Source organism: Salvelinus alpinus, chromosome 15 (assembly GCF_045679555.1).
Source record: "Salvelinus alpinus chromosome 15, SLU_Salpinus.1, whole genome shotgun sequence".
Lineage (NCBI taxonomy): Eukaryota > Metazoa > Chordata > Actinopteri > Salmoniformes > Salmonidae > Salvelinus > Salvelinus alpinus.
In genome coordinates this window covers 26,240,324-26,257,602 of record NC_092100.1, presented here as the reverse complement: position 1 = coordinate 26,257,602, position 17,279 = coordinate 26,240,324, and the positions used below count along the sequence as shown (strand labels likewise).

General features: G+C 41.6%; 1 protein-coding gene across 2 annotated transcripts in view; it reads right to left on the bottom strand.

Annotated features, from left to right (window-relative positions):
- The window catches only part of zfpm1 (zinc finger protein, FOG family member 1), a 101,220-nt gene that overhangs the window by 69,912 nt on the left and 14,029 nt on the right, over positions 1-17,279 (bottom strand). The window lies entirely within an intron of this gene.

Below are 17,279 nucleotides of genomic sequence, written 5' to 3'. Positions count from 1 at the left end.
TTTTAAGGCAGGGCCCAGTGGACTGAATACTGGTAGTACCTATCTGTAATTAGTAACCATTCTCTATCATTGATAAGATAAACTCACCCTGACCTTTTCCATTTGGTCGCCATGACAACGGGCCCTCTAACCCCCCCATATTATTTTAGTGATTAAACAGCAAATAAATGGGAGATGTGAGAAACTGATAAGGATGATTAATAATAGTGTGTGTGTGTGTGTGTGTGTGTGTGTGTGTGTGTGTGTGTGTGTGTGTGTGTGTGTGTGTGTGTGTGTGTGTGTGTGTGTGTGTGTGTGTGTGTGTGTGTGTGTGTGTGTGTGTGGAGGAGGGGCTGTCAGTGTCACAGAGTCATGTGGAGGAGGGGCTGTCAGTGTCACAGAGTCATATGAATAGACTTGGCTTGTCTTTTTGTGGTGAATAATGGAAATTTAAGATGAACTGAACGAGAAATAAAAGCACGGGGATGAGAGCGATAGATGTCTCCTTTTTTTGAGAAGCGCTCTCAGAGGAAAGGGAATATTAATGTTCCCTCCCCCTTCCTTCTCCCAGCCAAACCCATTGCTCACCACTCTCCAGGTTCATCATTGTAAGTGTTATCTTTTGATTAATAATAAATGCTGGATTCCAGTATTACACTCACTTAAACAGTGTGGTTTTAGAGTGGGGGAAAACACCTTAACCTGAGAACCTGCGGGAAATTCACAATATGAAACTTTACCCTGGTGAAGCTCGCTTATAAATGTATACATTTATGTATACATAACCAAGTTACAGCCCCAAGAGTATAGACATGTAGAGTCTGCGCATACATGAACCTATACCTTCCTGTATGCGCCATATTGTAGAGAATAGTTTAATCTAATGGGACTGAGGGGTAAAAGTAACCCAAAGATGTCAAGACCTTACTGTACAAACCATGACCCTAGCCCATCCACGTTCTAGCCAGCACAGTCAACTCAAACTATCAACCAGTCCCATCCACTAATATCGGCAAGCAGACCAACATCCCATTAACTGCACATGGGCCCCAAAATCTCCCTTTATTTATACCAGTGAGGCCATAAATCCCACTCCCTGGAACCTATCTGTCCCTATTTGCATGAAAAGGAAATAGCGGGAATACATGCAAAGTCTGACCAGTTGACTGAAAGGTCACTGTGGCTTTGTACAGCATGAGGGCAAACAAGCCCAGGCCCTGACAGTGTTTATCGGTTAGATCGCTGCATTGATACAGGGAGAGACTCCTTCCCTAAACTAAGGGGAGATCTCCATGTATCTCTACTGGGCTTTCACATTGCCCTTATTACTCAGAACGTAGGTACAGCACAACCCTAGATTAGTAGCCATTGGTATAGAAGCTTGGTGCTGTAACCTTGTTCCACACCACTGTGTACTGTTATATACAGACATAGAAAGAATACCACCTTGATCTACAATTGCAGTCTCCATTTTGCCGCTATTGGGCAGGAGGGTCAGTGAAATGAGGTACCATGAACGATTTGGCCAATCAGATAAATGTCAACCATTCTGAGATATTTGTGAGATAAACCATTCCACAATATCTCTAGAAACATGCCAGGCCTTTCAGTTGACTAGATAATGGATCCCATACGGTGGTGAGTGACATGATCACAGGGAGGATCAGACACAAACACACCTACTGAACAGTCTACATACACCATTTTGGAAACCATTTTTGGGATAACACAGTGCTGGGATAAGCACTTACAGTAACACTTAGAAGGCCAAGGTGCTGTGGGACACACACACACACTGAGAGAAAGTCAGGGCATGTCCACACGATTGCATGAGTAAGCAAATTAACCAGAGTGATGGCTGAGAAGGCAATAAGGCGACAGAAAATCTTTCACCCTGCCAAATGATTTCTTAAAGTCTGTATCACTTCCCTGACAGTTGATGTTCCACTTTCTTTTTCATTATTTATCTATTTTTGCTTTGTGTAAATTCAGCTAAAATACTTCTGAAGCGCTTAATGGTGCTATCGAGAGCCCAGATCTGCTGCCACATGCTGCCTGGTGGTTTCATTTGAGATATTCACGGGCCGGCCCCAAAGAACCGCCGCATTATCAAACGTCTAACGAGACTGACACGGCCAATTATTGACAAATTATTCCTTTAGAGCGCACCCGGCTCCCTTGATGAGCACAGAGTTCCTTGATGAGCACATAGTCCCCCCTTCGTCCTCTGGGCCCGAGGACTCGTGTCTATCAGATTCTATTAAACGCTCAACACTTTGGCGAACAAAGCTGCCCGCGCCTTGCATCGCATTAACTGCTATTATACGCTCATGAACTTTGTTACAATCATTATGGTTCCCCCTTTTATGCTCTTAACAACTCCAACCATTTTTTGGGGGGCCACTTGTTATAGGCAGATGAAGGTAAAAAGATGGCTTCGAACCCTCAGAGAACAATATATGTTAAGAAGGCAGTTTTCTGAATATGTCAGAAGACTGAAGGGACACCAATTGTGCTGGTTTTACACATATCCTTATCAAATATCACAGCTCTAGGAATTCTAAGTTAAAGAATGGGACCCATTTTAATCCCCAGAAGCTAATATCTGTAAAGGAACTCATGCTTTATCGGCAATTTGTACTGTGCACTTTTGAGTCTCCACCCTCCTTATCAATTGCATTGTAATCGGGGACGTTGAGACATGACACGATGGCTCAGGTGATAGATAGAAGCTGCTGATGAGCTCAGGTGGACAGAGAGGACAAAGGGATCAGGGGATTGAGGGCAAAAGCATGTCTGAGACACATGAGATGAGAACTTTGATACAGATGCAACTGAATAAGAAAACTAGGGAATAGGCCATAAGGGAAAAGGATAGATTTAAAGAGTGGGGGGGGGGGGTAAGAGAGAGAGGGGGGATAGGAACGTGAGCCCTGTGTAGAAAAAAATGTAAATGAGGACAGGAGTGAGGAAAGGGTCAGGACAGAGTGTGTTTCTGGAAAAACAAGGGCTTGACCCACAACCCGTGGCTAGTGTCGAGGCCTTTTGTTTTCCAGCCCAGGTCCCTTGCTCCCTCTACCAAGTCCACATCCTCTCTAACGAGGGTGTAGTTTCTTAACATTCATCATCGCTGAACTCTGAAACTTTATCAGCTCGGGAGCACGGCGCCACGGACCCGGCCCCGGCTTTCTCAGCTCTCAGATAGGCCTGATAAACACACTGATAGATTACAGCAGATTGTTTTACTTCAGGGGACACTGCTGCTGCTGCTGCTGCTGCTGCTGCTGCTGCTGCTAATACTTAGACAAGACTCACTGGGGAGGGGACCAGTGGGGGGTTCAAGAGGACAAAGAGGAAAGGGCAAAGAAACAAGATGAGTTGGAGAAAGGGAAAGTGCGTGTGACTTTTTTTTTATTTTTTATTTTACCATTTAAAATACCACACAATTCAACAAAAACATGTACCAAAATTGTTGAGGATTATATACACAAAATGTCAAAAGACTTGTTTCCATTGTGGTCCTGTGTGTGTGTGTGTGTGTGTGCGTGCGTGCGTGTCAGGATTTCCATAAGGAAAAGTGGACATTTGACCGCCGGCATTTTAATTTACTGGACATTTGAGAAATTTACCAGACCCATATGCATTGGGTGTGTAACCTGATTAGGGAGTCCACCCACGGAGCTCAGAATGACAGAAATCACATTTAGATTTTGGTAATTCATCTTAACAGAACATGCAACTCGAGGATGCCACGGTACGCGTCCTTCTTACCAAATTCCGATGTGCACTTTGAAGATGTTAGAATAACTGTCCACATTTACTTTTCCTCAGCCAACAAGACGAGTAACAAACAGCTAAATCACTAGCCTGTCAATCTATTATCCCCCATAGTACAAAAGTTGACCTATTCTATTGGTCAGCTTGTCGTTCTGTGCGAGAAAGAAATAGCCTATTCCAAAGCAATGAGGCTGGTGCAACAGATCAGGACGCTTAGCTTAAAATTTTTAATAAACTATTATTTATTCACATTATAAGCGCAGCAATGCGCACACGGCAATAAGGCTATGCGCAAATGTTTGTTCAATAATGCAATTGGCGAGAAAACACAGCTGTCAAAAGCACACTGCACATGCTAGCAGTTCCATGTGACAAGAGATGAAAATATCAGTTCAACTAGCATTTCAGCAACAACTAGCATGGGTTGCTAACATGACTAGGATTGTGCCTTTCACTAGTGGACAATTAAATAAAGTTGATTTTAAAACCAATAGAACATGAGAGAAAGGCTAATGGTTTCAGTGGCATTGAAATTTAATTTTGGCTAGGCTACTTTGAAGTAAGGTGAGACATGCCTCATAATATGAAGTAAAATGTTTACTTCATATTTACTTCATAGTAAAGGTTTCTCACAATTAAGTATTTGTTTTCAAACTGCATACTGCTTCGATCTCACATTGTTAAGTGTGATGTGCTTCAGCCTGCCTACCATTGCACTTGAATGGTGAATGGGAACCGTGCTTCAATTACCAGTTTAGAAATAAACAGGGATGTGGAGTTAATTAATTAATTAATGTAACCTTTATTTAGGGCTGGGGAGTAACGGATTACAAAAAAAAGGTAACTGTAATCCGTTACGTTACCAGCAAAAATATTGTAATCAGATTAAAGACACTTTTGAAAAGCTAGATGATTACTTCATGGATTACTTTTAAATTTAGAAAGGATGTTTGCGAGAGAAAAAATCAAGGACACTTCTCTGTTTTCTTAATGACATTCAAATCAGCATCGAAAAAAGGCATACATTTAAGTTTGTTCCACCTGAGGTAGTCTGACTACAAGTCAGAGACAACTATGATGACACACCAAATGTGTTTGATGGATCGTGGGAAAAGAGCAGGAATAGGTTATTGTAGGCTACAGTCCAAGCTATGTCTTCCATTGGTGCGACTGCTGTCGGCATCCAAAGATTATCCAACTTGAATAAATGCTTGGAGGTAAGGATGACAGCAGTGGTGTAGTCTATGGCGATACGGATATCACTTATTATTGATATCTACAAACGCATTGATGTGAATCACACTGCTGCTCCCTCAGTTAGCTATTTGTGCCTTACGGATTGGCTGTTCACCAATCTAAATGTGTATTTGAACCCAATAATGGTTGAATTCAAGAAGTTTAAGCTGCCTATCATTCATTGTTTTTGAAACCAGTGAACAGCCAGAGAAAAATGTGCTCTTGCAACAGCTGCACAATGCAGATCCCAACCTATGGAATAAAAAAGTTGGCCTTTTATTGCTCAATCTAATTCATGCTAATAAAATAAATAAATCCATAGGCCTAATGGACACATGCTCAAACTCGCACACTTTTGATATACTTAAAGGGGCAATATGTAGTTGCTACATCCATTTTTGGATTTATAAATTTTATATATCCATTGATTCTTGAAGAATATAACTTATAAATGTCTCATGAGCTTAGTTTAATCAACTGTCACACTCCATGAGAACCCAAAATATAAGCTTGTTTTTCTCCAATGTTTGTAAACATTGTAAATGTAAACAAACACTGTATAGACTCATAATATGGTTAAAACAATAATGTTGATATCATGGAAGGCTAGTCCTTGCATCCATAGCTCTGTCTATTAATCTGAGAGTGGTTACATTTCTCCATTTCTCAGCTTTTTACCAAAAGAGAGGCGGGGCAACATTTTGTTATTGTTATTGTTTCACCTGTGGATTTTCCCTTTAAACAGCTGCATATTATCAAAATATCAAAGTGTCACCAACAAAAAGGTAAACAATAGGCCTATAGCAAATGCAGCATATGGCATACATTTTCACATGTAAATAGCACTTTTCAGTAGTGCTCAAAGCATGCCATTCCATGAGCGCAGGATTTATTTTTCAACTCGAATCAATAAGCCCAATCAGTCCTCCATGACAACAAAATCATAAACAACAGAATAGGGCTGTCTAATAAGTCTTTAGTTTTGGGGTTATGCTCAGGTAAAACAATTTAGCTAATCTGTACTTCCATATTTCCAAGTCCTATTCTTGAAGATCAAGGGGTATAACATTTACTGGAATGACTGGAATTCTGATAGACTTTGGTTTTTAATGTAAATATATAATTTTACGTGTTATTATATGTAGTAGAAAGCGATGGATTAGAAGAAGCCTATATAACCAACCCATAAAGTACAATTTAACATCCATATATGGCCATCAAAACAGTTTTTTAACATGCAATTTCATTTAAAATTGTTGTGCAATGATTGGGCTTATAAAAGCACATTTCACTCCAGCAGCAACTGGAGCTATAGCAGCAGTTTTTGCACTTTCCAACAGATTTTCCACATAAACTAGACTCTGTATGCTATGTGATAAATAGGAATCATATGACTAACAAAAATACACACCAAACAATTTAATTCCACTAAATTATGGAAATTAACCCCATAGACCGATAAGAATGACCGGTCAAATGTATTTGTATCAACTGGTATTTTCATAAATGGGATTTTTTTCTTCTCCGGGACAATTGACCGGCACCAATTTTATTTATCAGCCAAAAGCCGGCTGTTACCGGCTAATGGAAACACTGGTGTGTCCGTGTGTGTGTGGGGATAACGTTCTCTGGGCTTAGTATTGATGACGGAGAAAGAAACTAAAGGCAAAGAATAAGGAGGTGTATCTTACTCTGAAATATCGTATTCCATGAACTAGTACAGGGATGGGCAACTGGCAGCCCGCGGGCCACCCTCCTTTTGTAGGTACCAGAGCGCCAAGCCTGATACCAAAAGGCTCCTTAACAGCTTCTACCCCCAAGGCATAACACTGCTGAATAGTTAATAAAATGGATACCCTACTATTTGCATTGACTCCCTTATTTTATTATTATTTATTATTATTTTTTGCACTGACTCTCTTGCACAGGCTTGATGTACACTCACTGGACTCTAACCACAAATCCACGCATACTACACTGACAATCCAACACATACACACACACACGGACACACACACATTCACATTCCTTCACACACGCTGCTGCTACTCTCTGTTTACTATCTATGCATAGTCACTTTACCAGTACCTACATGTACAGTTGAAGTCAGGAGGTTTACATACACCTTAGCCAAATACATTTAAACTCAGTTTTTCCACAATTCCTGACATTTAATCCTAGTAAAAAATCCCTGTCTTAGGTCAGTTAGGATCACCACTTTATTTTCAGAATGTGAAATGTCAGAATAATAGCAGAGAGAAGGATTTATTTCAGCTTTTATTTCTTTCATCACATTCCCAGTGGGTCAGAAGTTTACATACACTCAATTAGTATTTGGTAGCATTACCTTTAAATTGTTTAACTTGGGTCAAATGTTTCAGGTAGCCTTCCACAAGCTTCCCACAATAAGTTGGGTGAATTTTGGCCCATTGCTCCTGACAGAGCTGGTGTAACTGAGTCAGGTTTGTAGGCCTCCTTGCTCGCACACGCTTCTTCAGTTCTGCCCACAAATTTTCAAATGGGATTGAGGTCAGGGCTTTGTGATGGCCACTCCAATTCCTTGACTTTGTTGTCCTTAAGCCATTTTGCCACACCTTTGGAAGTACGCTTGGGGTCATTGTCCATTTGGAAGACCCATTTGCGACCAAGCTTTAACTTCCTGACTGATGTCTTGAGATGTTGCTTCAATATATCTACATTATTTTCCTGCCTCATGATGCCATCTTTTTTGTGAAGTGCACCAGTCCCTCCTGCAGCAAAGCACCCCCACAACATGATGCTGCCAAACCGTAGTCTGGCTTTTTATGGCGGTTTTGAAGAAGTGTAATCTTCCTTGCTGAGCAGCCTTTCAGGTTATGTCAATATAGGACTCGTTTTACTGTGGATATAGATACTTTTGTACCTGTTTCCTCCAGCATCTTCACAAGGTCCTTTGCTGTTGTTCTGGGATTGATTTGCACACCAAAGTACGTTCATCTCTAGACAGAACGCGAGACAGAACGCGTTTCCTTCCTGAGCGGTATGACGGATGCGTGGTCCCATGGTGTTTATACTTGCGTACTATTGTTTCTACAGATGAACGTGGTACCTTCAGGCGTTTGGAAATTGCTCCCAAGGATGAACCAGACTTGTGGAGGTCTACAATTTGTTTTCTGAGGTTTTCTGATGTCTTTTTGAGGTCAATTAGCCTATCAGAAGCTTCTAAAGCCTTGGCATCATTTTCTGGAATGTTCCAAGCTGTTTAAAGGCACAGTCAACTTCTTGTATGTAAACTTCTGACTGGAACGTTCGTCGTCTGAAGATGAGGAATCATCGGACCAAAGCGCAGCGTGGTAAGTGTTCATGTTATATTTTTATTAAAACAGAACACTAAACAGAAATAACAAAGAGAATGAACGAAAACGAGACAGTCCTGTAAGGTGCAGCAACACAAAACAGAAAACAACTACCCACAAAACACAGGTGTGAAAAGGCTACCTAAGTATGGTTCTCAATCAGAGACAACGATAGACAGCTGCCTCTGATTGAGAACCACACCCGGCCAAACACATAGAAATAGAAAACATAGAACAAAAACATAGAATGCCCACCCCAACTCACGCCCTGACCAACCAAAATAGAGACATAAAAAGGATCTCTAAGGTCAGGGCGTGACACTGACCCACTGGAATTGTGATACACTGAATTATAAGTGAAATAATCTGTCTGTAAACAATTGTTGGTAAAATGTATTGTGTCATGCACAAAGTAGATGTCCTAACCGACTTGTCAAAACTATAGTTTGTTAACAAGAAATTTGTGGAGTGGTTGAAAAACAAGTTTTAATGACTCCAACCCAACTTCCGACTTGAACTGTACATATTACCTCAATAACCTGGACTACCCCGTAGCCCTGCACATTGACTTGGTACCGGTACCCCCTGTATATATCCTCATTATTGTTATTTTTATTGTGTTGCTATTTTTCCTTTAGTTTATTTAGAAAAAAATTCTTACTTGCTTTTTAAAAAAACTCTGCATTGTTGGTTAAGCGCTCGTGAGTAAGTATTTCATGGTAAGGTTGTATTCTGTGCTTGTGACAAATACAATTTGATTTCATTTGAGAAACACCTCCACCCCACCTCTTGCCTCCCCAACTGGCCTGAAACAGAGCCTGTTTTCCCAGGACTCGGCCACCATCACCTGCCTGCAAAGACACACACACTGATGCACAGACACACACACAGACCAGAGGCACAAAGAGCAGAGGAAACCTGACCCTGCCACAGGGGTGGGGGATGGAGCACCAAGTGACCTACGGTTTAAAACAGGGTCAAGTGTGAAACACAAGGACTCCACACAAAGACTTGTCTCCCTACTGTAGCAATCTACACCAAGACAGAGAGACAGAGATCAAGACAGAGCTAAACCAAGACAGAGACTGCTCTCTTCCATTTGCTTATCTGTTGAAATTCATTTTAAATTAATCTATTTGTTTCTTTGCACTTCTGGATGTCACATCACCTGGTTATTCAGGTTGATATCATACTAGAGTGAACGATTACACGGAGCCCATTTAGAGACCGGAAGAGAAACCAGAGAAGACTAGTTAAATACCAGGAAAACACTACTGAGAATAAGAACCAGGGAAACAGTACTGAGAATTAGAGCTATTGTATTACAACATGGGTGGCAGGTAGCCTAGTTGTTAAGAGCGTTGGGCCAGTAACCGAAAGAATGCTGGTTCGAACCCTCGAGCTGATTAGGTGAAAAATCTGTCACTGTGCTCTTGAGCAAGGCACTTAACCCTAATTGCTCCTGTAAGTCGCTCTGGATAAGAGTGTCTGTTAAATTACTAAAATGTAAAATGTGCAATTAGTGATTAGGATGTAAAGCAGTGTCGGGGGATGGCCACCCCCTCTTTGTTGTGAGGGGAGAGGAGGAGTAGCTCCTCAGCAGAAACCTAACAATAACCAGACCTGCTGTCGTCTACGGCAACGCCAACCTGTCGTCTACGGCAACACAGGCCTGTCCACTGTGTTCCTGCCTCTCTATTAGTGTCAGCCTTATCTAAGCCAAGCAGCTCTCTATGTCTCTGTGGATCATAAGGAGGCGGGGCTTTGGTCTGAGCAGAAAGACATAGAGGGGGAAAGGGTTAAACAATGTCCAATCTCCTCTAACACAACAACTACCACACTAAATAAGCTTTCACACAATGCTAATCCTGTAATATATAAAAAATAAAACAATCACTGAGGGGAAGAAAAAATAATAGCTCCCTATATTCTTCTTAATTTTTGCGTCAACATTTTATCACCCTCCACGTGAATAATCTGTGCGGTAATTTATTTATTTCTCCTTTTTGTTACTGCCATTTTGGTGGAGCGAGACAAAGGGGTAAAAAAACAACAGAAGTGCTAGGAGAGTGAAAAATAGAGATAGATAACATTGATATCAATCCTACACAACACAGTCATTCCCTTATCTAGGCTTTTTATCGCAGTTTCGTTTTTTTTCGCTTCCACTCCCCGTTCTTTGTGGCCTAACTGAAAAAGGACTACTGCCCTTTAAAATTAAGTCAGGTTTTGGTATAAACTTAACCTTATGCACACTTTTTTACAGGCCTGTTAATGTGAATAATTCAGCAGCAGGGTTAACTATTGTGAAATGGTCACAGGGGAGTGTGGGAAAAATTCAAAGACAGTTCATTTGAACCAGTGGGAGAGTAGTACACACTTGGCAGCAGATACAGTCTCACCCTATCCTACACCAAAGTCATGTTTCAAAGAAAAGGAAAAAAACTATTTCACATGAACTTATCATTTTTCTCTCTCAGACAAACACAGAAAAAAAACTCTGTAATCTATCAAGGTCAGTTACTGTGTCTCGAACAAACAGCACGTTGTTCCAGTCCGGTGTTCTCCCAATGGCTACAGGTAAGCCTATGTCTGTCTGTCTGTCAGGAAGGAGCCTTTTTCTCCCCCTCGGGTCCGGGTCGGGTCCAGTTTGATTGTCATCGGTTCTCAGGTCTATGACACTACAGCTGATAGACCCGAGTGGACCCAAATGGACCCGACAACGGATCTGCATTGCCTATAGCATATTTATTTTATGCTAATAAGGTGAATTTATTGACTTAGAAGGCCTAACCAACATATAAAGACCTATTCGTGAACTAGAAGAGCAACTTGGCTGATAAACATTTTTTCATTTATTATCAGGTCCAATCGGGTCGGGTATATGTCTGGTTGTTGTCGGGTCCATTTGGGTTCGGGAATGATTGTTCTCGGGTCCCACTTTTTTTAAATGTCCAGGTCCGTCCAGGTCTGATTGTCCTCGGTTCCATTCAACTTTTTGGACCCGAGAAGACCTCTTCTCTTCACCCCTAAAGGAGACAACCACTCACTTCCTGTTCTGAGGCTCTAACTGGGCCCAACCTTGTGGGTTCAGGTTCCACTGTGACTGTGAGAGAGGGGTGGGACTTTTTACTACAGGGATAGGCCAGTGAGTTGTTGCCATGTGCAGTCTATGAACTCTTATCTAGCTCTTGTCTATGTGTGTTACAGGCTACGTGAACAGGTTGTCTGACTCAAAGCTACCACAGAAATACAACAGAGAGACTGTAAACAGGAAGAGGGACATCATCATATTACAATACAGGAAGAGGAAGCATGGGGGGAATTTCACTCCTAATGGAACACAAATAATGAGGGAAGGAGAGCAGAGAAGAGGGTGGAGGAGAGAGGACAGGAGTAATGGTAAGACAAAGGAAGGGGAGAGAGAAAGACAACAGGAGGGACAGGGAATGTGGACAAAAAGCAAATGGGGTTAAAGGATTTGGATGCTGGAAGTCAATCCATCAGTGATCATCAGTGATCATCCTGTTATCATACTGGAGTGACAGAAACTCAACCTGGAAAAGCCTGTAACTTTGATGGGAGTTCATTGGGTCGTAGATAGGGCTGCTGCCCACGCTCTGCACTGCTTCCTCTGGCCTAGCTGGTAATAGAGGGCTCGGACATCTAACACAGCATGACCCTATTATGTGTACATATGCAACCTAGATGTATAATGGGCCTCCACACTACATTACATTCAAACTTTCCCAATTATACTACCATCATTCTCTATATCCCATCCCTATCTCTATCCCTCCCTATTCCTCCTCTGCTTCCTACCCTGCTCTCTCTCAAAAAGGCCAACATAGAAAGAGAAATTAAAAGAGGAGAGGTTTTTCTCCCTTTCAAGATAGAGGGAGAAAGAGAGAGGGAGAGAGCGAGAGAGATAGAAAGAGGGAGAAAAAAAACAATTTATCTGTGTATTATCAAGAAAGGCAGACACTTTAATCAGTCAGCTATGAAGTCAGTATTTCCATTCTTATCTGTCGCAGGAGTGGAAATGGAGAGCAGATAGCGCTCTGGGAGCCCATCGGTGGGCAGGAATGATAATGGGGGAGAGAGGGCTGGCTATTGGACCGCTGTGTCAGCGCTATCTGCACCCATTATCAACAGCCTTATCAGCACTACCATCAGCCAAGCTGTAATGGGGCCAGTTCAACTTTCCACATTATCATACCGCCAAGACCTGGTTCAGTGAGGCTAGAGGTCTGACTGGAGACAGAGAGAGAGACAGGGAGAAAGAGAAGGAGGAAGAGATAGAATGAGAAAGGGGGTGATAGCAAGGGGGGCTGCTGCAAGAGAATGAGGGATAAAGATAGAGTGAATAAAAAAGAACAACTGGTGGATCGAGAAGAAAAGAGAGCAATGAGGAGAATAAAGGGTAGGGACATTTTGAAAAACAGAGACCAAGAACCAATGTATATAAACCCTGGACTGCTGATGCTATGCATTGGCCATTGAAAGGCTTTGAAGCCACCAGTCGGCCATATTGGCAATCCCCAAAAGGAGAAGTCCTCCATAGCAGGGTTTCCAGCCCAGTTCTAAATTGGTTTAGGACCTATTTAACGATCAAGAGATTTTTTGTCACCGTTGGTGAACATACAGTTGAAGTCGGAAGTTTACATACACTTAGGTTGGAGTCATTAAAACTTGCTTTTCAACCACTCCACAAATTTCTTGTTAACAAACTATAGTTTTGGCAAGTCGGTTAGGACATCTACTTTGTGCATGACACAAGTCATTTTTCCAACAATTGTTTACAGACAGATTATTTAACTTATAATTCACTTTATCACAATTCCAGTGAGTCAGATGTTTACGTACACTAAGTTGACTGTGCCTTTAAACAGCTTGGAAAATTCCAGAAAATGATGTCATGGCTTTAGAAGCTTCTGATAGGCTAATTGACATCATTTGAGTATATTGGAGGTGTACCTGTGGATGTATTTCAAGGCCTACCTTCAAACTCATTGCCTCTTTGCTTGACATCATGGGAAAATCAAAAGAAATCAGCCAAGACCTCAGAAACAAATGTGTAGACCTCCACAAGTCTGGTTTATACTTGGGAGCAATTTCCAAATGCCTGAAGGTACCACGTTCATCTGTACAAACAGTAGTACGTAAGTATAAACACCATGGGGCCTTGCAGCCGTCATACCGCTCATGAACGCACTTTGGTGCGAAAAGTGCAAATCAATCCTAGAACAACAGCAAAGGACCTTCTGAAGATGATGAAGGAAACAGGAACAAAATGATCTATATCAACAGTAAAACGAGTCCTATATCGACATAACCTGAAAGCCGCCATACAAAAGCCAGACTACGGTTTGCAACTGCACATGGGGACAAAGATCAGACTTTTTGGAGAAATGTCCCCTGGTCTGATGAAACAAAAATAGAACTGTTTGGCCATAATGACCATCGTTATGTTTGGAGGAAAAAGCGGGAGGCTTGCAAGCCGAAGAACACCATCCCGACCGTGAAGCACCGGGGTGGTAGCATCATGTTGTGGGGGTGCTTTGCTGCAGCAAAAACTGGTGCACTTCACAAAATAGATGGCATCATGAGGTAGGAAAAAATGTGGCTATATTGAAGCAACATTTCAAGACATCAGTCAGGAAGTTAAAGCTGGATCACAAATGGGTCTTCCAAATGGACAATGACCCCAAGCATACTTCCAAAGGTGTGGCAAAATGGCTTAAGGACAACAAAGTCAAGGAATCGGAGTGGCCATCACAAAGCTCTGACCTCAATCCCATTGAAAATTTGTGGACAGAGCTGAAGAAGTGTGTGCGAGCAAGGAGGCCTACAAACCTGACTCAGTTACACCAGCTCTGTCAGGAGGAATGGGCCAAAATTCACCCAAATTATTGTGGGAAGCTTGTGGAAGGCTACCTGAAACGTTTGACCCAAGTTAAACAATTTAAAGGCAATGCTACCAAATACTAATTGAGTGTATGTAAACTTCTGACCCACTGGGATTGTGATGAAAGAAATAAAAGCTGAACGAAATAATTCTCTCTGCTATTATTCTGACATTTCACATTCTTAAAATAAAGTGGTGATCCTAACTGACCTAAGACAGGGAATACTTTTTACTAGGATTAAATGTCAGGAATTGTAAAAACTGAGTTTAAATGTATTTGGCTAAGGTGTATGTAAACTTCCGACTTCAACTGTAACTCAGAGAAAATGCATGTTACATGTGGCGTTCCACAAGGTTTCGTTTTTGGGACCGGTACTGTTCAGTTTATATATGCTAACTTCCTCCAGCTAAATCAAGACAAGACCGAGGTACTTATTGTTGGAGCCAAAGCACAGAGAGAGAATATGGTTGCACAGAGAGAGAATATGGTTGCACATTGCCACGACTTCCGCCAAAGTCAGTCCCTCTTATTCGGGCGGCCTTCTAGCCATCGCTGATCCACTTTTCATTTTCCATTTGTTTTGTCTTTGTTTTAAACACCTGGTTTAAATTCCCCAATTACATATTCATTATTTAACCCTCTGTTTTCCCCATGGTTTTTGTGCGTGATTGTTTTATTGTAAGTTCGGTCCGATGTTTGTGGGCTTGGTATTACTTCATGTATTTGGACATTTTGAGTAAAGTTCCTTGTGTTACTCATCTCTGCTGTCCTGCGCCTGACTCCTCTGCACCAGCTACACCCAGATCCTTACACACATTTTAATTCACAGACAATAAAGATAAAACACCAGGTAAAACACCTAGGTGTTATTTTAGATTCTGAACTCAATTTCGATTCACACATTATGAACGTGACCAAAATAGCTTTTTACCACCTGAGGAACATTGACAAGGTGCGGACGTTTCTCTCTCAGGCTGATACTGAGAGACTCATCCATGATTTTATTACAAGCAGGCTTGATTAATGTAATGCTCTACTGTCTGGTCCACCCAAGAAAGCCATTGGTCATCTGCAATACATACAGAATGCTGCATCACGGGTACTGACCAAGACCAGATGGAGAGCACACATTACACCGGTTTTAAAGTATCTGCACTGGCTGCCTGTGAGTTTTAGAATACAGTTTAAGAATCTTCTATTGGTTTTTAAATCAATCCACGATTGTGCACCCCAATACATGTCAGACATGCTTTTAAGTTATGTACCCAGTAGGTCCCTCAGGTCCTCTGGCACTGGCCAGTTAACTATCCAAAAGCCTAGGACCAAGAGGCATAGAGAGGCAGCCTTTAGTTATTATGCTCCAGCCTCTGGAATAGCCTGCCAGAGAACCTGAGGTGGGGCGAAACTGTGGACATATTTAAAAGAGATCTTAAAAACACATTTTTACACATACATGTTATTCAAATCATATTATCCAAACTGCTCGCATGCGTCAAAAGAGGGTCTGCATAGCCACGAGCTAAAAAAGAACTTGGTTCTAAACTCAGCAAAAAAAGAAACATCCCTTTTTCCCTTTAACTTCACAGATCTTCATTGTAAAGGGTTTAACCTTTCTGAACCACCCATCCCGGTATCGGGATAATTGTCATCAGCAGCGCTGAATAGCATAGCGCCACAGTCAAATAATATTACTAGAAAATATTCATATTCATGAAATCACAAGTGCAATATTGCAAAACACAGCTTAGCCTTTTGTTAATCCACCTGTCGTCTCAGATTTTGAAATTATGCTTTACAGCGAAAGCAATACAAGCGTTTGTGTAAGTTTATCGATCGCTCGACATAACATTAAGTACACTTAGCATCAGGTAACTTGGTCACGAAAATCAGAAAAGCAATCAAATTAATCGTTTACCTTTGATGATCTTCGGATGTTTTCACTCACGAGACTCCCAGTTAGACAACAAATGTTCCTTTTGTTCCATAAAGATTATTTTTATATCCAAATACCTCAATTCGTTTGGTGCGTTATGCTCAGAAATCCACAGGAAATAGCGGTCACGACAACGCAGACGAAAATTCCAGATAATATCCATAATGTCCACAGAAACATGTCAAACGTTTTTTATAAACAATCCTCAGGTTGTTTTTCAAATATCTATTCGATAATATATCAACCGGGAGTGTTGGTTTTTCAATAGGACCGGGAGTAACAATGGCCGCCTTTCTCTGTTGCGCAAAACTCACTCTGAGAGCCCCCACCTATGCACTTACGCAATGTGATCGTTCTCGCTAATTTTTCAAAATAAAAGCCTGAAACTATGTCTAAAGGCTGTTGACACCTTAGGGAAGCCATAGAAAAAGGAATCTGGTTGATATCCCTTTAAATGGGTGATAGGGATGCATAAGAACAGAGAGGTTTCAAAAACAGAGGCACTTCCTGATTGGATTTTCCTCAGGTTTTAGCCTGCAATATCAGTTCTGTTAAACTCACAGACACAATTTTGCAAAACTTTAGAGTGTTTTCTATTCTAATCTGACAATTATATGCATATTCTAGTTTCGGGGGCTGAGAAATAGGCAGTTTCAGATGGGTACGTTTTTTAGCCAAAAACTAAAATACTGCCCCCTATACTTAAGAAGTTTTAAACACTGTTTCCCATGCTTGTTCAATGAACCATAAACAATTAATGAACACGCACCCGTGAAACGGTCGTTAAGACAATAACAGCTTACAGACGGTAGGCAATTAAGGTCACAGTTATGAAAACTTAGGACACTAAAGAGGCCTTTCTACTGACTCTGAAAAACAGCAAAAGAAAGATGCCCAGGGTCCCTGCTCATCTGCGTGAACATGCCTTAGGCATGTTGCAAGGAGGCATGAGGACTGCAGATGTGGCCAGGGCAATAAATTGCAATGTCAGTACTGTGAGACGCCTAAGACAGCGCTACAGGGAGACAGGATGGACAGCTGATCATCCTCGCAGTGGCAGACCACGTGCAACAACACCTGCACAGGATCGGTACATCCGAACATCACACC